Source organism: Lissotriton helveticus, chromosome 6 (assembly GCF_964261635.1).
Source record: "Lissotriton helveticus chromosome 6, aLisHel1.1, whole genome shotgun sequence".
NCBI lineage: Eukaryota > Metazoa > Chordata > Amphibia > Caudata > Salamandridae > Lissotriton > Lissotriton helveticus.
The window spans coordinates 1,678,111,564-1,678,134,631 of record NC_136067.1 but is presented as its reverse complement, the minus strand read 5'-3'; the positions used below and the strand labels follow the sequence as shown (position 1 = coordinate 1,678,134,631).

Below are 23,068 nucleotides of genomic sequence, written 5' to 3'. Positions count from 1 at the left end.
CAATGACTTTGTACAAGGATCACTGACAGCAAATATAATTTTTATTACATGACAAACAAAGTTGCTGTGTAGCAGTCCTTTGTTCACCGCCATAAAAATAACAGAGTACTGTACAAAAATAGGAAATATAAAATTGCATTGTATATTTAGGAGTAATTCCACTTTCTGCAAATAATATTGACTATAAAGCTGGCATCTAAACCATTTTAAACCTTTTATCACTGTGAAATGCTGCAAACATGGAAAAGGGATTTTGGAAAATTCCCTTTTTTGCATATTGCTCCTGGATGATTATTTGGATTTGGTGAACTTAGCTTACAGGCACATTGGGATTTCTGGGCACTGAGAGATGACTAAACAGTGCCAGTGCAGGCACTTTGGGCCAGATGTATCAAGCTAAATTGTGATCGCAAACGCTGAAATTCACAGAATTTCAGCATTTGGGATCTCAATTTAGCTGTGTGCAATGTAGGTATGCAAAAACCTACTCACAATATAAAGAATCGCAAACATGGTGATTCCCTATTTTGTGCATGCATTTAGAGAATCGCAATTTGCAATTCCCTAAATGCTATGGTAGTAGGCATTGCAAATTGCGATATTGCCTTAAGGAATCGCAAAATTCGCAATTTCCTAGAAAAAAAACACTTTTTTGCTTTTTTCAAAGTGCTGTGTGGCACACACACATGCCCTTAGGACACGTATGTGAGCCACATGTGCACAAATGTACATTTCAGGGGAGCAACAGGGTGTCCTTTTGGAATCCTTGCACCTTTGAAATTGCATGCGCAATTACGAGTACCTATTGGTAGCTCGCTAATTTCGCATGCAATTCTCATTCATTCCTATGGGCCTCTTGGCCCATAGACATGAATGGGAAGCCATTCTTACGTTGCGACTCGCAATTTGCGACTCGCAAATAAGGACTGTGTATGAATCGCTCTAATTGCGAATCCTACCTACATAGCAGTTTGCGAGCCCTTAATAGCGATTCGCAAAAAATCTCTATTGAGGACTCGCAAAACTGTACTTTGATATATGTGCCCCTATGACTTCTAAAATACAGTGAGTAATTAGCAAATCTCAAATGGCATATCATCCCTTTATGTATGGCAGTGTTAAAGTTGGCAGAAATGGCGCAAGTAGCATAATGTCAGATGTAAAATTGAAGCACATGTGTGATTTTAAAACATAGCATCTGACTCTGAACTGCTGTAGACCAAAGCTGCAGGAGCCACATGTCAGAATAAGCCTTTCACACATGTCGAAAAACCAGTGGCGACTCCTCGGCTAAGGCGGAGGAGAGTCGCCCCACTGCTTTGTAGCAGTGAAATAAAGGAAACATAAAATGATGATAACTCAATGTTATTATCATTTTACATTTTCCTGCTGTGGCAGGTTTGCGGGTGGGGCTGCTCCGATGAAAGAGGAGCAGGGGGAGGAGTGGTTTGCTCCCTCCAATTGCACCTGAATGTTCTCCACGCAGGCTGCAATATAGCCTGCGTGGAGAACATGCCCAGGCTCCCATTCCGTGGCTGAGGACCGAACCACAACTCTCAGACAAATCAAAACGCTGCATTGCATAGTTGTAATTGGCTCTGGGGAGCCTGGGTGCTTCCTGTTTGGGCCCTAGGGGAGAGATGGTGACAGAGAGATAGAGGAGAGACACAGAGATCAGGTAATTTTTTTTTTTTCTTAAACCCCCTAGCCGTCTGCCCCTCCACGCCCCAATCCGTGCCAGCCACCACTGCGAAAAGCTTTCATCTAACATTAACTAAGCCAGCTGTAAAAGGTGCGAGCCCACAAGGACTATGTACGTTATGTATGCCAGTGAGACATATTCAGTAGGTAACTTGCAATGTCTTTGCAAAGGCATGTTGTATCTATAAAACTCATATTCTTATAACTTGATTTAGGGGCACTTTAGAACATGTATTTTTGCTCCATTTTGATACTTAAAATTCTAATTTATCAGTGAATTTAGATACATAGCATAATTGTAAGAAATACTATGTTTAGAAAAGCGGTTAATTATATGCAAACCTAAGAAGTCCCGTAAATTGCATCTGCAAGGCTTATCCCTTCTGTGGTCTACTGTAATTAGAATTCTCTAGTCCTAAACTGGCCTGGATTAGGAGTAAACAATCCTCACCAGGTTCTCCCTAAGGAACAATCAGCCAAATGGTGTAGATCCATTGCTGAAGGATATCCTGTCAGGAAGCTTGAGCAGATTAACTATTGGAACATCAACCTGCGTTTCTCTGGAAATGTGAAAGGAGGAGAGAAACAATGATACTCAATGCACGCAAAGCACAGACAGGCATCCTGTAAGTTTTCCTGCTTACGTGAAAGCAAAAATATGGGGGCAAATGGATTACCAAATAGCCATTTTTAAGAAATTGCTATTTGGTAATCGGGAAATGCAATGAATCAAAACAGGGTGCAAATAGGGCTTCTCTAATTGCGATTCCTTAAGGATAACAATTAGGCAATCGCTATTGGCTATTGTGACACCATCCTTTCTGGGAATGATCATGCATTGCCAAAATTGTGATTATCTAATTGGTAATCGCAAATTAGGTAATGCAGAGGCAAGTGGTGCCCGGGGGCCTAAGGCCCCCTGAGGCACCCCTAACAAAAGAATATGGACATGTAAGGCACAAACATGGCACTTTGAAAGATGCAGTTTTCAGCATTTTTCAAAGTATGCACTTGGTTAACATCAACTTCAAGTTGATGTTAATTAGCATTTCCTAAATGCACCGTTCGCATTTAGGAAAGGCTTTTTGAATGTGCATTAGGGAACGGCAAATTGTGATTCCCTATTTGCATTTGCAAATTAGGTAATCGCAAGATATTGTGATTACCTAACTTTCGAATCCAAAAATGTTCATGCATAGCAAAAGGCCATTTTGCGATCCAAAACAGACGATTTTTGCGAATCGCACTGTTTGCGATCGCAAAGCTGCTTGAAGCATGTGCTCTATACTGTGGTCCTGACGTTGAAGATTAGTAGGGGAATGGGGTCAGTTTCAGAAGGTCTTTCAATGGTGATTAATTGGAGGCACCGGATTTTAACTGGCAAGACCAGGGGTGGGTTTTTTGAGTTACAGCTACTCTAAAAGTCTCTGGTCTTTTTGAAACTCTTAGAACTGGATTTTCTGTGATTGTTTATCCCAAAGGTCAGACAAACTGTTGAAAATTGGGAAGTGCCTAGTATGGGAACTTAGTGATGGTAAACTCAGGGCTGACTACCCAAAACATTGGACTTATGCACTATATTACTAAGAAAGAAACACAAGTGCCCGTATTAGAGACAGGGAGTACTTTCTCTGTCTTCACCACAGTGCACCTGTACAAAGTTGTGGAAGGCACAAACAGGGACAATGAATGTGCTACCCTCAGGGCAGCCCCAAACCCACACCTGTCCTGGGGAATGGCATTCAGTGAAATACAGAGAGAATACTTACAAGCCACTCCACATTTCACAGTGCAGATGTCAATCAGCCTGCACTTTCAAAAGGTTACAGACATTCCCCTGCAGGCAGATGCAGTGAGTAACTGCACCCAGGTGCAGGGAAATGTCTGGGACGATTCATAGGGCCTGCTTTCCCCCCTCCAGAGGAATGCCTTAGGGAGGCACAAAGATAGTGCACCACCATTTTGTGGCATGCAATCAGTGCGCCTTGTAAGGGCTTCTTTGCCTTTGTGCCCATATCCCTTGGGACGGGTGCAGAACCAAACTGATTCCCTCATTTGCAAGGAGCCATGCTCCAATGCAAATGAGGCAACACACTCTCAAGATAGCGCTGGTACTACATGTGCACCAGTGCTACCAGTAGGGAAACATCCTTTACAACGCAACTTTTACCACGCAGTGCCTTTACGACGCAACTTTTACAACGCAAACCATTACAACGCATTGCGCTGGGGCGCTCTAGGATAGGGAATAGGTTTAATTTACTATCCAACACCTTCCCTACTATCCACGTGGACTGGAGTTGGAATAGTAAATTAAACTATTCACTATCCAGCGCCCCAAAGCACTATGCATTGTAAAGGCATGCGTTGTAAAAACAGCGTTGTAAAGGCATGCGATGTAAAAGCATGCGTTGTAATGTCATACATCCCTACCAGTATAACAGAATGGACTGCACAAGCATTTGTTTACACTTCTGTAACACCACATAAGCCCAAGGGAAGCCCGCACCCATTGTAGCCCCATGGCATTATCTACATTACAAATGCAGGTGTAGGAATGGATTATGTTTGCAAAGTTGTTCACAATCATCTGCACCTTAAACGTAGGTTAGAAGGCCATTAGGCAATACCTGTGTATATCTAGACACTCAAAAATCATCTGCACCTTAAACGTAGGTTAGAAGGCCATTAGGCAATACCTGTGTATATCTAGACACTCAAAAAATTATTATACCTGCCACCACAGTTGGCTTGAGCAGTTATGGAAATGGGGCTACCATACTTGGAACTATTGGGTGCGTAGACCTATTGAGGGGAGGGTGTCTCCTCCCAAGGTCCACCCAAAAAGAGTGGTAATGCGGAGCATACATTTTCGTTTTTCAGTTTCCTAGGGAATAGGGTCTCTAAAACTATTAACAGACACAAAAAATTAGGGGAATCCTCAGGGACATGAGGGACAATGGCATTTATAGCACAGATTAACAGTGTATGAGGAATTACTATGTGACCGCAGGAAGGCGGAAAATAAAAAATAAATTGTATACATAGAAAGGTTAAAAAAAAGAAACAAAAAAATACAATTTCGTTCCTGTTGAATTGTTGGATGGTTTCCACAACAAATACATACCTTTTGAGGGTGAACCAGGCATTGTAAAATGGTGGGTTGCAACCCTCCCCCCAAAATATGGGTACTTTGTTTTGGGTTTGTATATCTTATTGTTTCTGACCCCGGTGAATGTGAATACTGAAAACTAACTGAAGCAAAGAGAAATAAAGTGGAAATAAGAAACAGCCGGATTTTACACTTTAGGAGGACTTAACACTGTAAAGGATGCACACAGTCCCACCCCCTCATATTCTGACAGGTAAAAGAGGCGTAATCTCTGTCTATTCAGGTCAGCCTATTGTTTGCTTCTGGTAAGCCATGTGCACCCTTTTCACACCTATTCAAAAGCCAATTACTGGCTAGCACAAGTGGGAGAGCAAATGCAAATAGTAACTTCAGGCAGGGAAAAGGTAACTTTCTAAACGTTCCTTTTCATTAATATTTATTAATAATCTGACTTCACAATAAATGGAATTTTTAATAACTAATAAACATAGATGTTTAATTATTTTTCTAGCTAATCTCATTCCTGAGATACAGTATTAGTCTGTACTCCATTTTGTTTGCATAAGACAGCTAGGCCAGCCACAGTTAAAAATAGATTTTTGCTGCTAGTCAGTATAAGGACATGTTAACATTAAACTTCTACATTTCTACTTTCAAATACCATGTACCATGCCTTGTTGTCTACAAGGTCTCCATTGGGGCGGCTTATCAATACTTAAAAGAGAGGTTTTGACCTGTCAAAAGCATTTATTTTTACAGGTTGAATTGCAGTTTTTACACTGCTACAATCAGGCTGTAGTGGTAGGCCTGAAGCCATGTTTGCACTGCCACTGTAGTGGATAACACAAAGATGCTGCTGTCCACTTGTGACAATTAACTTCCAGGCCCTCGTAACACCTTGTACCATGTATTAGAGAATATAGGTAAATTTAATATGGCAATTTAGGTTATGCCAATTTAACCATGTTTTAAGTAGGAGCACAGAAAATGTACCTCTGGTTAGGAGAAGGGTTTAAGTGCACAGGTCTAATGCCAGCAAAAATATTAGGTCCCGAAAAATTTCGAAACAATTCAGTAGTCACGCAGAAGAGGCAGATTTCTTAAAGCCAGCATCCTATTGCTGATGATATCATGTATGTTAAGTGGGCTCATTTTAGTGTGCTGGCTTCGAATTGCAGCTCGTCGAAATCACTACTGACTCGAACTTAATTCATGCTCGTTTGGGCGTCTCGATATTGGCGGACTTTAAGCAGCCACTTTCGATAAAGGATTGTTGTTAATCTCTGGCACCAGTTACGGCAGAGCCCTTTTTTGAAGTCAGCGGAGCTTTATACCTGGCTCCCGAGCAGTTGGCTAATTTAATGTTACTGATACAAGCATACCTTTGGTTTTGCTTGTTTGCGATTTTACAACGTGGAATTTGGTTGGTGATAAGCTCAGTTAATTCATTGTCCTGAGGATGACCATGTACTAATGACAACGGTCGAAACGCCGGCGACGCTATTGTGGCCACAACTTAAGGAGGACACAATGTTTTTGTTTATAGGAGTTCTTGTATGGTTTTAGAACTCTTATGTTCAAGTAACCTCTTTGTGTGTGCCTCTTGTCTGGTTTCTTGTATATGTATTGTAATTGTTCTGTTATACCGACAATATGTCTGAGTCTTATATAACCTTTTAAATTTAAATACATTTTGTATATTTTTCTATAATTATACACATATTTCTTTAAGAATTATTTTTCACACAGGCCAAAAAAAACTTTCTTAATCTCCATTTATTTTCTTTCTATAACTCAATTGTTCTTATGATATGTTAGTTTGCTGTACATTCTGAACCTTTGTTAGGAACAATACGTATAGCCCCTGGTTCAGGTGGTTAGGGCTGCCCATGTGGTGGTTGATATGCCTTCGAAAGAGAGCAGAGGAATATCATGAATGCTTAACTACTTGGTTGCATAAAGTAAACATAATTCTTCGTTAGCAGTACATGGAATTTGTTGTGTTTCAAAGTAACCCATACAGTTGTCAAACAAGCGTTATCAGTAGGCTGGCATATGCCCTTGTTAATATAAGTATCCAACACTGCAACAAATTCAAAGATGTGCATGAAGTATGGTACTGTGCACTTTAAGGGAAAAAGTAGGTAAGTAGCTTTGGTGAATTTCCTTTTTGTTTCAAAACTATATTTTTTACCTAGACTATGAACTCCTCAAGCACACCCAAGATAGGCGAGGCCAACTGAAAATATGCAATAAATAAAGTATACTAGGCCACTGTGACAGTGGTAGCCATCCCATCCTGCAAACGAATAACTAGAAACACTTTATTTGAAAGATTAAAGTAGACTGCACTACAGAGCTTTGCATAAGTATAATGTAACGAGCAGGGGATTACTTTCTCTCCATAAACTCTTGTAAAGACTTTGCCTAGAATACGCTAAGTGAGTTTTCACACTCTATAAGGGTTTCCTTTATTTATTAATTCATTTAAGCAGATAGATACATATTTCATGTCTCACTGTCTGGTCATTAACAGCTTTGACAGCCTGTTGAAAAATTAGTTAAATATATGGGGGTTGATGCACAAAAGCATTTATAAATATGGGAAGTATACTTATTTCAAACACTTACATGCCTTTCTTAAACAGCCCAAAACCATCAGCTCCAAATGAGTGAAAGGGGCACAGTCCTTTATATTATACTAACACACTATCTAATACACTAAATGCTTATGAATATTATATCAGTATTCCCATTTTGTTCCCATTTTAATATTTGGAGCCAATTCACGCAGATATGTAAGAGTGCGTAAAAGAGTACTCAGGAATACCTTTTTACATACTCTTACATACCTTTGTGACTTGGCCCAATCATGTCCACTCGTTTTATGTGATCTTCTGAAACTGAATGGACATCAGGAAAGAAAGACTTACTGTGTAATTTGAATTGTAAAGCCTATCAGCAAGCCCTCACACGTTTAGCAACCATACATCTAGATGTATCTTGACCCCTCACACGTTTAGCAACCATACATCTAGATGTATCTTGACATCAGGATCTTTCTTCCAAAGAGCCGAACAATGTTCAATTACTTGCCAGTATCTGCATTACTCCTAGTCCTACTCACTCACTATAATTCAGTACAATTGAGGATTCCTTGCCGCCTCCCCAGACACCATTCACAAGCACTGTTCCTGAATAAAAGCTCCTCCCCTCCGCCACCTTCTTTTCTTTGTAAACAAGATCAGGACTAAAAGCAACTCAGTTGTTCTGTAATGGGAGGGCAGGAGGGTCCCTGAACTAAAAAGATGGAATAGGTCTACTACTGGTAAGTAATAAACGCATTACCTCCACATCCCTCCCTCTCTTGAATTCAGTACAATTGAGATGTAGCAAGCAAGACAAGTTGCATGCTCAAAATTACTTAATTGAGAAGTTTATAACCAAGAACACTGTCAATCACTCCGCCCTCTGCAACTCTATTATGCCTCATAAAGGTTGAAGTAGTAGACCACATAGCGGCTCAAGATATCTCAGTGATTGAGGGACCCTATACTTCTGCCATTGTAGAAGACATGCTACTAGTAAATCTTCCCTGTATTCCAGAAGGTGGATCTCACCAATTACTCCAACATTCATGGAAATCAAGAACCTGATCCATTTATTCAGGCTAGACATCAATGATTTTTCCCTTTTTCTTGCAGGCCCACAGTTAAAAAACAGAACCTCTGATTTTCTGAAGGATGCAATTCTTTTTAAGCAAATAAGCAGCCATCCTTACATCTAAACAGAGCAATCTATCCTCTTCCTCTGAAGGGGAAGAGGGAAAAACTCCTGAAAAACAATTTCTTGTTGTGTGTGGAAGGCAGAATTCATTTTAGGTATGAAGGTAGGGACCGGAACCAGAAGCACTCTATCTTGGTTTAACCGACAAAAATTATGCCTCCAAGATAAAGCTTCTAACATTCCTCACCTTCTTGCCGATGTAGTACCTATACAAATATATGTTTTGAGAGTAAGATTCTTCAAATCCACCAGCTCTAGGGGTTCGAATGGATGCTCTATTAATGCATCTAAAACCAAAGACAGGTCACAACTCAGAAACACTCAATATGAACATATGTTCGACAAACACTTAAGGAATCTGGGTACCATCCTCATCTCTCAAGTGTTTCCAAGAGTTTCAAAACTCTTATAGCTGCCCATTGGACCCTACGAGTTGCTACAAACAAGCCCAATCTCGACCCCTCATGCAAAAACGAATTTCTCAAAACTAGGCTGGCTCAAGTGGTATCAAACTATTTCTTTTCACATCAATGTGAAAATGACCTGCAATGTTCACTGCATGAAAGTAGGGAAGAGGATCTTCTTGAAGTCAGTGTCGATAGGAAAAGATCCTCAAGGACACCCTGTACTCTTGATTCTCTTGCCCTAACCTCCAAGCCATCCGCTTTAGCTTTAAAAGTGTCCAATGAGACAGCATAAGAAAGTTAAGAGGAGAGGGACCTATGGGCAACCTCCATTCGGGAGATTTATTCATGATTTCCAGAAGAGGAAACCAGTTTGCATGAAGCCAATGAGGAGCAATCATCAAAACCTGAGCTTTTTCCCTTCTCACCCTCACAAGAAATTGCCTTATCAGTGAAAAAGGAAGAGAAACATATATTAGTCACTAAGGCCAAGAATAAGTTATACTATCTGTTGTCCATGCTTAATCATTCTCCCTTCTCAAGCAGACTCTTTGAATCTTGGGCATTTTCTGGAGAAGCAAACGGACTAAGACAGGTTGCCCCCAACGAAGAGTAAGGAGATCAAATATAACTGGATGAAGAAAGAAGCCCTGGAGTGAAGCAATCTCCCTGGTGAGGAAATCCGCTCTTACATTGGACAGCCCTTGGATGTGAATCAACGAAATCTTTTGAGTGATGTTGTTTAATGCATGGAATCTGGTTCTCCCCTGCTTGATGATGTAAGCTTTGGCTATCATTTTATCTGTGCAAATCTAGACCACCTTTCAAGTGACTTGATTCTTAAATGTCAAATGAGCCAATTCAAGCAACTTTAGCTCTCTGCAGTTGGATGAGTTTCGTTCTTCATCTATAGACCAAAGCTGTAAACTTGTTGACATTCCAGCCAAGCACCCAATCCCAGAGGTTGGCATCTGTGGTTATGAGTACTGGGACAGGGGGAGCCAAAATAATTCATTCAGGAGGTGATGCTGAACCAATCTACCAGAGGTCTCTCTTTACCTGTTGTGTTCATTTGATAATAAGACAGATTCTGTGAACTTGCAGACCAATTGCTCAGAATCAACTTCAACAATGTGGGCAGGTGAAATCTTGTCCATGGGACAAGGAAGATAGTTGAGGCTGAATTGCCTTGAACTTGAAGGCAATCCCAAATCTCTAGCCATTTTGTGTTTCAAGAACTGCAGAATGTGGCTCTGAAGCCTTTTTTCAGGAAACAAAACCAGTCTCTGTTGTGTTTCAAATAGAGTTCCTATAAAAATCAGATCTTGGGAGAAGCAAAGAATGAGTAGTTTCTTACCTGTAACTCCAGTTCTGTAGTAGGGGTATCTCTGTTATAGTCATAATCTGGTGAATAGTCCCGCACATGTGCGGGGACCCCGGAGCAATCGAAATAGTCTCTTAAGTTATCTTTCTCTGCAGTCCTGCATAGACACTTAAGAGAAAATCAAAGTCAAATAATGCAGCCTAAAACTACAAGGCTACATTGGCCAAATTAGCCAAATAATGTAAAAATGTACACATTTTGTTAAGTTTCCCACATAGAGAAACTGCCCTTCACAAAAATCCTTTGAAATGATAGAGAGGAAGGGTTGGACAGACAAGCCCCCATAGGCTGCCATTATGTGTCTGGAAAAAGGATACCGTGCCTTTAAGGAACTCTCCAGAGACGCTTGGTATCCCAGGATGCACAGCCAAAGGCCTTTTACTTTCAGCTCTTTTTTCCGGCTCCTACTAGCAGGACCCTGGAGCACTGAGCTCTACCTTTTAGGGTATTACTTCAATGTTTGGCACTTTTCCAGTGTTTTGCGTGTTTCAATTGATGTCTGGGGTCTTCCTCTTCCAGTTGCTGTGCTTTTTAGCCAGTTTTGCCACCTCTTTTTGTCAAAAATGCCAGCTTTATTCGACAAGTGCCCTGAGTGTGGTAGGAAGAAGGCACATTTTGACCCCCACAGAGTATGTATACTCTACCTCCCCTCCACCCATGTCCCTGACTTCTGTGAAATCTGTCACTCTTTCTCCAGGAGGACCCTACGTGACAGGGAGAAGATTTATCTTCAAGGCCTGGTGCCGAGGAGACACCAAGAACCAGGTGGGACTTCTGGGCATGGAGGGACTCTGTCATCGTCCTCTGCCCGTGCATCTGCCTCTGGGGGGCTCCTCAGTCAAGAAAAGGCCCAGAAAAGGCACCGGTCCCTGTCGACGTCGATGGCTTCAACGTCGGCGTCGAGAGGTATGGCCACCATATGCTCCCCATCGACCCAGGGCTCTGGGTCGAAGCGGCGTCGCCGTTCGACATCGAGGGGTAGGACATCGAGACCTCGGACGAGGTCGACGTCGAGGACTTCACCGGCGTTGACACACCATCAACGTCGTGATGTGTCCCGAAGGCGAAGGCGCTCGCCGTCGAGGCGACACCGCTGTTCGCCATCAACGTCGACGTGAAGGTCGACATCAAGGAGAGACAAGTCGACGTCGAGGAGAAGACATTCGATGTTGAGGAGTTCGTCGATGCCTGGAAGATCGACGTCGAGAACAGGGAAGTCGAAGAGGTCGACATCAAGGAGAGAAAAATCCATGTTGAGGAGACAGTCAAGACCCAGGACGGTGTCCAGTGCCTCGGTGGTTAGTCTATCATCTTCATTGGCTAGTTGTAGGCGGCATTATTTTCTCTTAAGTGTCTATGCAGGACTGCAGAGGAAGACAACTTAAGAGACTATTTCGATTGCTCCGGGGTCCCCGCACATGGGCGGGACTATTCAAAAGATTATGACTTTACACAGAGATCCCCTACTACAGAAAAATATTTCCCTGGTGGTGAGGAACCCGTGCCCCTGGAGTTCTGCCAAAACCCTGTTGATGTGAAATACTAGCAGGTATCTTCTTGAAGATTGAAGAACCCAATTGTCGAGGTAAGGATCAACAAAAATCTCCTTAAAGTGCAGCTTTGACACCAGAGGTGCTAACACCTTTGAAAAAACCCTGGGGCAGATTTACAAGCCCCTTACGCTGCCAGTAAGTCACTTTTTGTGAGGCACTGGCAGTGCATTTCCCTGCCCCATATTTACAAGGAAAGGAAAAGCCACCCTGCGTGGCTTTTCCTGTCCGTGTATATATGGCCCCTTTACATGCAGCACTTTGTTGCTGTGGGTGTTCCCACGCAACACCCATGGAATGAGACACATTTCCATATTGACGAGAAATGCGTCAATATGCTACACCACCCTAGGGGTGGCGTAGCGAGGTGCAACAAGGAGAAATGAAAACCTTTATCCTCGTTTTTTCCTCTTTCAATATGTTCTGCATTCTACAGCATGCATTTTGAGGAAAATGCCTGTAGTGATTGTTTTTGTGTCGGAAGATGCTCCATCCTGCACAAAAACAATCTCCCCATGGCGCAAACATCCTTGCACCATGGTGCAAGGGTACCTGCACCGGCGTGTGGCAGCTGTTTGTGTGCCAGCACAGGGGAGAGCACAGGAATGCGACATATCATTGTAAATATGTCACATTACTGTGTTCTGAAAGTGCTGCAGCGTGGCACAGCCAAAGGCTTGTGGTGCCGTGCTTTGGCACTTTCTTGTAGATCTTACCACCTAGGTGAAGATTTTAACCCAAATTTAAGGACCCAGAGTTGAAAGAGCTCGTTTCCCACAGTGAACCATAGAAACTTTTAATGTGAAGTCCTGATGAGAACATGCAGGTAGGCATCCTGAAGATTCATTAATGCCAAAAAATCTCCTGGACAAATCATTGGCATTAAGGACTGCAGAGTTGCCATGCGGAAGTGAGTTGACCTGATCTACAAGTTCACCTACTTCAGATTATTACAGGGCAGAATGCACCTGATTGCTTCTGCCCCAGAAAGAGTATAGAGTAATTGCTGTCTCCTAATTCTTTTGAAGGAATTTTGGAGATTGCTCCCTTCTTGAGCAAAGTTTTGACTCGCTTCAGTAGTGTCAAAAGAGTTGGACTACTGCTTGGCAATTGAATCCCATTTCCTGTGACCATTGTAAGAAATTCACTATGTTCCTTTTCTACAATGTTTCACACCCATCCATCTGTAACATGTTTCCTCCAAACTTGATTTAGGTGCTGAATTCTTCCCCCAAAAGGAAACAAATCAACTGTACAGTTGTCATCTTATTTGATCTCTTTTGTTTGACAACATTCCGCTTCTCTTGAAAAATAAGGGGGCATATTATCAAGGGGGTTTATCTCCGCTATTTTGGCTTTAAAAGCCAAGAAAGCGGAGATGAAATTATCTCCCTATTACCTAGCTGTCGCTAACACCAGTTAGGGACAGTTAGTAGGAGATAGCGACCATCTTGGGCCCCGCTTTGCATGTCAGTGATATTCATCACTAATGACATGCAAAGTGGGCGTGCCAAGATGTTAGCGACTGGAAACAGTCGCTAACATCGCTATCTCCTATTACCAACTTTTGGAGATATTCGCGCTAAGCGCGAATATCTCCAAAAGCTAACACCTGCCCTGAGCAGTTCTTAGCGATGTTATCCAATGGGAGGTGGATAACATGGCTAAGAGCATTAGCTCGGTAATGCATGAATATCGCTGACTTTTCAGCGATATTCATGCATTTCGGCAGATTTTTATCACTTAGGGGATAAACCTTGAAAATATCGAGGCTCCTAAGCGATAAAAATCGCCGCAGCTCGGCGATAAAAATATCGCCGCTAAACCAACATAGCGATAATTATCGCTAGTTGTTGGTAATATGCCCCATGGTACTTAATTCACGCTTTGGTGATGTCTTTGTTGATCTCTCCCAAAACCTATTCCTACTGGATTTCCCTTTATAAGGAAAGGTGTTCTTACAGTTCCTAAGCACCTTCAAAATCACATTATTCAATTGATCACCGAACAGCATTTGCCACTTGAAGGAGGTTTTTGTCAACATTGTTTTTATTGAGATTTTTCCAAGCATATCAAAACATAGTGCATTATAAATAACTTCCTGTAGCTCAACATAATAGATCAGTAGAATAATACTGTTGCCTCTTTCTTAGGAAGTAATGTGAATCGCAATCAGACTTAACAAAGGGAAAAGCACTCGTTTTCAACCTCAGAAAAAAATTACAAAAATACCTCCCAACTCCCGCCAAACCCTCTCATCCCACCCCAAACATTAAGGGTGCACTGTATGCCCATCTGTGTGGTCATGAGGAGAGGGGCCACCCAGCTAGCTGCCGAGTGGGTATTCATGTTTCCCTGTGTAATCACCTTTGTCTTCAAGTTCCACCACTTTGTGTTATTTAAAATTGGAAGAGGTGAATCCCTAGAGTATGCGTCGGGCAAGTGAATAAGGGGAGCCCCTGCGATAGATACTCCACCAGTGGGCCCCATGTATATTCGAAGTTCTTAAAGGAATCCAATATTAAACTCGGTCTATGGGGATGGCTTGCCACGAGCGTGAGTGCCACTGAGGCATGGATGGTGCATCTTTCTGTTTCCAAGCCGCTGTCAAGGCCGTTTTCGCTGCCCCCAGGCACAACCATAGGATGGATCTGTATTAACTGTTTGACGTCAGTGGATGTCTGACCGTAAGCCCAACAGTGTCAAGTGTCTGTAGGTATGGGGTAGCCCAAGATAGCTTTGGTTTGTGCCAGTATTTCGGACCAGAAGGGCTTTATAATTGGGCAGTCCCACCAGATGTGTTTGAAATCGCCCTGCAGCCCGCATCGCCTCCAGCATAAGTCTGAGGTAGCAGGGAAGATTAGTTTTAGTCTCGCTGGGTATAGGTACCAATCGTATGATAGTGTAGTGATGTCGCAGTAGAATAGTAAGTGTAGTAATCACACTTAATTTATAAGTTGAATAGTAGTTTCATAATAAAAAGTAAGATAGATATAAAGTGCATGCAGAACAGTAGTTGGTTAACAGAAGAATGAATCATAACATTCCTATAAACCTGCACTGCACAATACATTCCATTACATATCAACAATTCCATTACATAGCAAATATTCTACTAAACATCTTAAAGAAACATACAATCACTACACATCCCCCTTCTTTATATAAATGATTAGAACAATAAGAAAGACTCTATTTTAAAAACGGACAAAATCATCATATTTCCTTGGAGTAAGAATACGTATTCCAAATCTACTTGACCTGTTCTCTCCCATGCTACCTAGAGACACTGTGTCAAATTGTGCACTAGAGTCTTCCACAGATACAGAAAAATGTACACTCTCACTACCCTCCAAACTTTGTGGAACCTGTGGAAGTTCTGATGCACCAGTATCGGGTACTTGTGTAAGTTCTGATGCACCAGTATCAGGTATTTGAGGAAGTTCTGATGCACCAGTATCAGGTTCTTGAACTCCAACTCCCAACTCATCCCTCTTCTCAAAACTTGAATGGATATCTAACCACCAATAATCTTTGCTCTCATCAATAATGCGTTCTGATTTTGCAAAAGAATTTTCTTTTGAAAATGCAATACGACTCATATGATGGATACTTCCATCCTCAAATTGAACTGTGTTTTTCATGACTTTAGTAATAACCTTTGGATCCGAAAATTTTGCTTGTAATTTTCCAGATATTTTTCCTAGTTTAATTCTGGCACTTTGTCCCACTTCCACACACACACATCTTTGGTACCATGTTTGGTGTCAAAGTAGACTTTATTTTTTTCCTGAGATTTAATGATGGACTGCTTCACTCAGTCAGTGTCCCAATCGTACCTTTTGCTTCTACCAATCCATCCAGGGTTAATTTTGCAATGAGGAAACCTTCCACGCATCAAACCAAACAGACTTTCTCCTACAGTATCATGTATGGTAATTCTATATGACCAAATCAACTTGTTAAGTTCATCATCCCAATTCTTGTTTCCCTTTTTTGCCAGTTGCAAAACCCATTTCAAAACTCTGTTCACCCTTTCTATAACCGAGCTGCCTCTAGGATGATACAAAGCAGTAAACTTCTGTTTAATACCTGTATTGTGAAGAAACTTTTTCATTGAATCAGACTTAAACTGAACTCCATTATCGGTTAATATTGACGCTGGAAAACCCTCCCTTAAAAAACATTTTTCTAAAAAACTAATTACATTCTGAGTGTCAACCTTCATGACTACCTCAATTTCCAACCATCTAGAAAAAAGATCAACAAAGACCAAAATGTATTTGGAGGTTCCATCTTGCCAACAAACAGGTCCCAATATGTCTAACGCGACCTTCTCCCATGGTAAATTTGGACAACCAAATGATGACAAAGGAGGATTTAGGGTTTTTTGTACTTTGTCAGAATTCTCACAATTGATGCAAGAACGTACCAGCCTTTCTATGTCTAAATCAATCCTAGGCCACCAATACAAAACCTTTATGTTTCTTTTGGTGCGAGAAATCCCTGGATGTCCCTCATGGCCAAATGCCACCATTCTTTTCCTCATGCCTAAAGGAGGTACAATTTTCCCTCCCCTACAAACAAAATCCTCTTCAACACTCAACTCATCACGCACGTCCCAAAAGGCCCTCAAATTAGAATCAAGCTTGGACTCACTGGACCACCCATTAATGATCCTATTTTTGACCGTCACCAAAACATCATCTTTTTTGTATTCTTCATCCCAAAGGCTTTTAGGTAAACCAGCAGTGTCACCAAAAACACCCACTACACAAAAATCACTCCAAAGGTCATTGTTAATCTCCTTAAGCGGTAACGAAAACCTACTAAGGAAATCAGCAATAACATTCCTTGTTCCGGGAACATATTGCACTTCATAAACAAAGTCCTGAATTCTCATAGACATCCTGGCAATCCTTGCTGAAGCCCTGGAGAGACCTTCGGTAGTGAGGAGTTTAGTCAGGGGTTTATGGTCAGGCCTCAAAAGAAATCATTTAGCCCATATGAACTTCCTCAAGTGCTCCATGGTCCATGCACACGCCAATGCCTCCTGTTCTATGACAGAGTACTTCTCTTCAGCCGGACCAAACATTCTTTGCTCCGGGAACATATTGCACTTCATAAACAAAGTCCTGAATTCTCATAGACATCCTGGGCAATCCTTGCTGACGCCCTGGAGAGACCTTCAGTAGTGAGGAGTTTAGTCAGGGGTTGATGGTCGGACCTCAAAAGAATTTTTTTACCCCATGTGAACTTCCTAAAGTGCTCCATGGCCCATACACACGCCAATGCCTCCCGTTCTATGACAGAGTACTTTTCTTCAGCCGGAGACAAAGAGCGAGAGACAAAAGCTATAACAACTTCTTTGTCCTCATCAGTTGCTTGTGTAAGAACACCTCCTAGAACAGTAGCACTGGCATTAGTAGTAACAATGGAAGCAGCCTGTGGATCAAAGCCCTGTAGTGTGCGAGCATCCGCTATGGCTTTTTTAATGTTATCAAATGACTGTTGACAAGAATTGCTCCATTCAAAAGTAACCTTATTTTTCATTAACAAACGCATCTCATAAGTTTTCTGTGAGAAATTGTTGACACACTTTGCATAAAATTCTGCTAATCCTAAAAAGGATCGTAAATCGTCCTTAGACTTAGGTGCAGGTGCATTAAGTATGGCTTCGATCAAGCTACTCTTGGGTTTAATACCAACAGCCCCAATTTCATGTCCCAAGTATGTGACCGATCTTTCTGAAAATTTGCACTTACTGCCTTCAGCCACCAATCCGTTCTCTAAGAATAGAATCATGTTGAGCTTTGCCCTTTCCCATGACTAGAATATCGTCTTGGAAATAAACGACTTCACGAATGAGGCTAAATAGGTTTGACATCAGCCTCTGAAATACCACAGCGGCCGATGCCAAACCAAACGGCATTCGCTTAAATCTATAACACCCAAAAGGTGTACAAAAAGATGTAAGGTGTCTGCTGTTTTTATTCAAGACTACCTGGTGGTAGGCACCCGAAAGATCCAAGGTAGAAAACCATTTAGCGTTACGTGTCAATGAGAGCATTTAATCAATTCTGGGGAGTGGAAACTGGTCACCTAAAATATTGTTATTAAGGTACCTCAAATCGACACACAAAGGGGCCTTTCCATTGGATTTTCGGGTTATGACCAACGGAGAAACCCACTCGGCTGCCTCCACAGGTTCAATGACCTTATTTTCCAGCATCTTTTCCAACTCTCCCTTGACTTCATCTCGAATTATAAAAGGAATGTTTCTGGCTTTATGAACTTTAGGGATGGTTCCTTTAAGTGAATCTGATGGGTGAAACACTTTAATTTTCCCATGCGACTCACAAACACTTCAGGAAATTCCTTTAACGCCCATTTTTTTGTGTCCTCTGCCTCACACGAAACTAAGACCTGCTCCTTACTGTTCGGGTTAAGGATGATTTCTAACAATTTTTGATCCTTCCAACCCAACACCGACGGACCTTCCTTAGCAACGTATAACTTTCCAGTGGACTGTCTCTCCTTGAAACGGAAGGTCAATGTTTTAAAACCCAACATATCAATTGCTTCACCCGTGAAGCTTTCAGCAGATACATCCTCCTATTTTGTTAAAAAACTGATTCTTCACACATCTTGAGAGACAATAGTGAAAGGAGACCCTGAGTCAGCAGCTAATTGGACAGTAATTCCACCCAATCAAACATGGCATAAAGGTTTAGACAAAGACTTACCTGTGATATTCAAAATCACTTTCTTTTTTTGAATAAGGCTAACTTGTACAACAAGGCTAACTTGTACATCATCATCAGAAGTTGATGAATTACCCTCACTCTCCTCTTGAACACACGCCATCTTGCCCTTAGCTTTCTTTTTAGATTTGCGGTTACAAACTCTCAAAAAGTGACCTACCAAACCGCATTCCATGCATTTTGCAGATTTGGCTGAGCACTTTTCATAAGCTGCCGAATGTGAATAGCTACCACATCTGTAACATATGAGGTTGTTAAACTTTTTCGGTTCCGAACCCTCCGACTTTTTCTTCTGAAAACTGTTAGGTTTCTTTTTGTCAAACTTTACACTTTTGTAATTCTTGTAAGGACCCTTTTTCTCAACAACCTTCCCAACAATTTCGTCAGAACTTTTCTTGTCCTGAGAAAGAGTTACTTTCGCACAACGCTCAGAAAGTTCTGCTTTTTTCACCATAGCCACAATATCTTTTAAACAACCTTCACCCTCTACCCACAATTTATCCTGTAAACTCGTATTCTTAGTGTACATGACAATTTGGTCGCGTATTAGTTCGTCGTGTAGTTGCGGAAATCTACACTTACTGGCTAATTTTTTCAAAGCTGAAACATATTCTTCTATAGACTCATGTTTTTGTTGTTTCCTGTGAAAGAAAGAATGTCTGGTGACTGGATATGCCTAGTTTCTCTAGACCATTGGGTAAACCCACTTTTCAGGGTTCAGGGGGCCGGGTGAGTACTATTGATTTTGCCTTGGTCTCTATCAGGTTTGCTCATCTTGTTAGGGACTTTCAGATTGATGTGAATCCTGCCAGCGACCATAACCCCCTAATTGTGAGCTTTAACCCTGTTCTTGAGAAAATTCAAACCCCGGAACACCCAATAAAATATAGTCAGAACCAGGGGGTTACTTTAAGGTGGGACAAGGTAGATGTAAGGCAACTAGAGGTGGATATTTTTAAGAAAAATAAGGTGGGGATAGAAGTTTGTTTGACGCCCACCACTGAGCCGAATTTAATAATTAAAAATGTCGAGGCACTCTTAGGTAATGTGGCCTCCCACCTTATAAAAACTGTGAGGGGGGGGAAAGAAAGTGGACCAAAATGGTTTGACGCAGAATGCTCTGCTGCGCAATCAAGTCTATCAAAGGCTCTGCATCAGGTACCTCGGGATAGAGAGCTTGTTAGAAAATCCAGGAAGTTGTATAGAGATACGATTAATAGGCGGAAATTAGAACTAAAGGCCAAGGCTTGGGAAGATCTGGGGTTAGCGGCAGAATTGAGGGATAGTAGGCTCTTCTGGAAGGTAATAAACCGACCATTTTTACAAAGTGAAGAAAAGGGCAACATCCTAGTGCATACACCGGGAGATTCGTGGGTAGCACACTATGGTAAGATCTTTAACCCAAACGAGGTATTGCTAACCGCTGATGAGGGGGCTGGAGACTTCAATTTGGAGTTAGCCAAAACTTTTAGCCTTTCAATTACCCTCTCAGAGATAGAGATTGCCCTGAGGAAAGGCGCTCCATTAAAGGCCCCTGGGCCAGACGCTGTACCTCTGGACTTCTTTAAACACAATTTAGAGATGTGGGTACCACTCCTATTAAATGTTTTTGAGCAATTGTGGTGGGGCTTATCCCAACCTCCTGGCAAGAGGCGGTAGTGATACCGATTTTTAAAAAGGGCGACAAGGGTGACCCGTGTTGTTACAGGCCGATATCATTAATAGATGCGTCTTGCAAATTGATGGGGAGAGTGATATTGGCACGCCTCGAATCATGGGCAGATTCAGCAGGCATTATAGTGGACTCACAGTATGGGTTTAGAAGAGGTAAGGGAACCACTGAGCAGTGTCTCAATTTGGCACTAATTATGGGCAAGTACATGAGGGCCAAGCATAGTTGTATACACTTGGCCTTCATGGACTTGTCCAGTGCCTTTGACACGGTATGTAGGGGTAAGCTGTGGCAAATGATGGAGACTATGGGGTTTGAAGATCCGTTGGTCGTTTTGCTTCGTAGACTCCATGCTGCCACATCAGTAAGAATTAGGCTTGGTCTAGATGGTGAAAAGACAAAACCTATCCCATCTACCGAAGATGTCCGCCAGGGATGCATCTTGGCCCCTTTCTTATTCCTGGTTTACACCAATGGCTTAGAAAGCTTTTTGTTGGATAGCGGTGTTGATTTTCCCCAGGCTAATGGTAAACGGATACTGATGTTGTCATATGCAGACGACACAGTTTTAATGACTCTTACCGCCAATGGCATGCAGACTTGTCTAAATGCCTTTGAGGTCTTCATGGAAGGTTTGGATCTCAGGGTCAATTTCGCTAAATCTTTCACAATGTCCTGCGGTCCGAAAGGTGTAAGATCCCTCAGGTACATGGTGATGGACTCAATTATTGCGAAAGTTGAAAATTTTAATTACCTGGGTAATCTATTTCATAGAAAGCTGAACTGGGACCCCTTAATATCGGCTCGTGTGCATAAGGCTGCACAATCGATTGAGGCCCTCTTTCGCTTTTCTAGTAAGTTGGGTCAAAAGCCGATTGTAAAATTAATTACCTTAAACAAAGCGAAATGCCTTTCTGTCGCAACATTTGGGGCAGGAGTGTGGGGGACTCAAAACTGTAACAAGATACAAGTTATGGAAAATAGATTTATTAAGCGTCTTCTATCTGTTCCATCTGGTACCTCAAACAGCTTCTGTCATGGGGAGGTTGGTATTGATTTTGTGAGCGACATTATTCATGTGTCTCCTTTGTTGCTATGGTCTAAAGTTTGACGATCTGAAGAACTGAAACTGACAAAAGAAATCCTGCAAGACTGCCTCAAACTTGACCATTCCATGAATATCCCATGGCTGTTATATGCTAGGGATACATGCCACAAGATTGGGTTGGGACATATATTTCAAAATCCGGACATGGTTGGTAAGGAATCCAAATTAATTATTAAAAATGCCTATCATACCAGTTTAGGTATTTTAAGAAATAGTGAGTACGTATTGTATAAGAGGGGTAAGTTGCAGCAGCAGTTTAACTATCAAATATTATGCACACTCAATGGCGTTTTTATTTGACAATGTTCCGCCTTAGCACATTACATTTTCTTTTTGCTTTTCCCAAACAAGGGGGGTGGTGTGAGAGGCTACCCCCTTGCCCCTGCAATGATAGGGTCTCACAAAGTACTCTGCACCTTATCCTTTTTTGTGCTTTATACAAGGATCCAAGAAACCAGTTAATTAAGCCTGTTCTGTTAACTCTTGGATCCCGTTATTATAAAGAGGGCTATGATCACCTATTGTCCCTGTCAACTTCAGTGATATGTAGTGCTGTACTTAGTTTTATTAGAGTGGCCCTCGATATCAGAAATCGTTACTGAACAGTATTATTAGTGGTAACCTTTTGTAGAAGACCAATATGTGGATTTGTTATTGAAATGCATATGCACTTTATGAAATGGTTATATAATTGACTCGCCTATTTCAAATGCACTGTAATCCCAATATGCATCATGTACTGAGGATATTAAGACAAATTTTATGTTTTTTAACATTCTATCTTGATCTTTTAAATTTGTGTATACTTTTATGATTCTATTCATGAATCGAAATAAAGTTATTTGAATCGAATCAAAAATCGACTGCAAAACACACTGAAGGGGAGAAATGATCATCAAGATTAAAAACTGCTGCCTTAAAAACATCTACATCCCCTTCAGATCTTTCAGGTTTATGCATTTCATTAAATATACGTAAGCCTTCAGGCCCCAATGAATCCAAAAGCATTCTTTTTTTCCTTTCAGGGGTAAAGATACCACTCACATCTTCCAAGTTTGCAATATAATTAAGGAAATATTCCTTCCAGTCCAACAATGAGACTACAGGTTCTCCAGGAGTCGATAAAAACTCTTTGGGAGAATTGATCTGGAGGCTGGATAAGTTGGCATCTCTTGATGGGTTGAGTCTTAATGAATTTGCGTCCACCGACATGTTCTAAGATGTCCTGTGGGACAGAGTTCAAATTGAAAATGAGGTGCGAAGAAAGTCACACTGTGGGTGGTGAAGATCAAACAAAAAAAAAATACATACTGGTACAGATGGGTTTTGTGAAGAAAAAAAAAATAAACTCCAAATCACACCAAAACCACTTCGCAAAAAGATATCGTAAACAAAGCTTCCAGAATGAGTTGCTGCATGCACTTGACCAGGACAAACACTTCCTTACACCTTGTGCAGAAATTTAAAACTACTGAATGTGGACACAAGTCAAAAGAAATATCCTTTAAAATTCTTGTGCACCAATTTGAAATGTAGAACACTTACTGAAATGTGGGCAAAAGTCCAACGAAATGCCAACAAAACGCT

General features: G+C 41.5%; 1 protein-coding gene across 2 annotated transcripts in view; it reads right to left on the bottom strand.

Moving 5' to 3' along the window:
- Nucleotides 1–23,068, bottom strand: part of PLCB4 (phospholipase C beta 4) — a 1,076,851-nt gene that overhangs the window by 349,989 nt on the left and 703,794 nt on the right. The gene's annotated exons all lie outside the window — the stretch shown is intronic.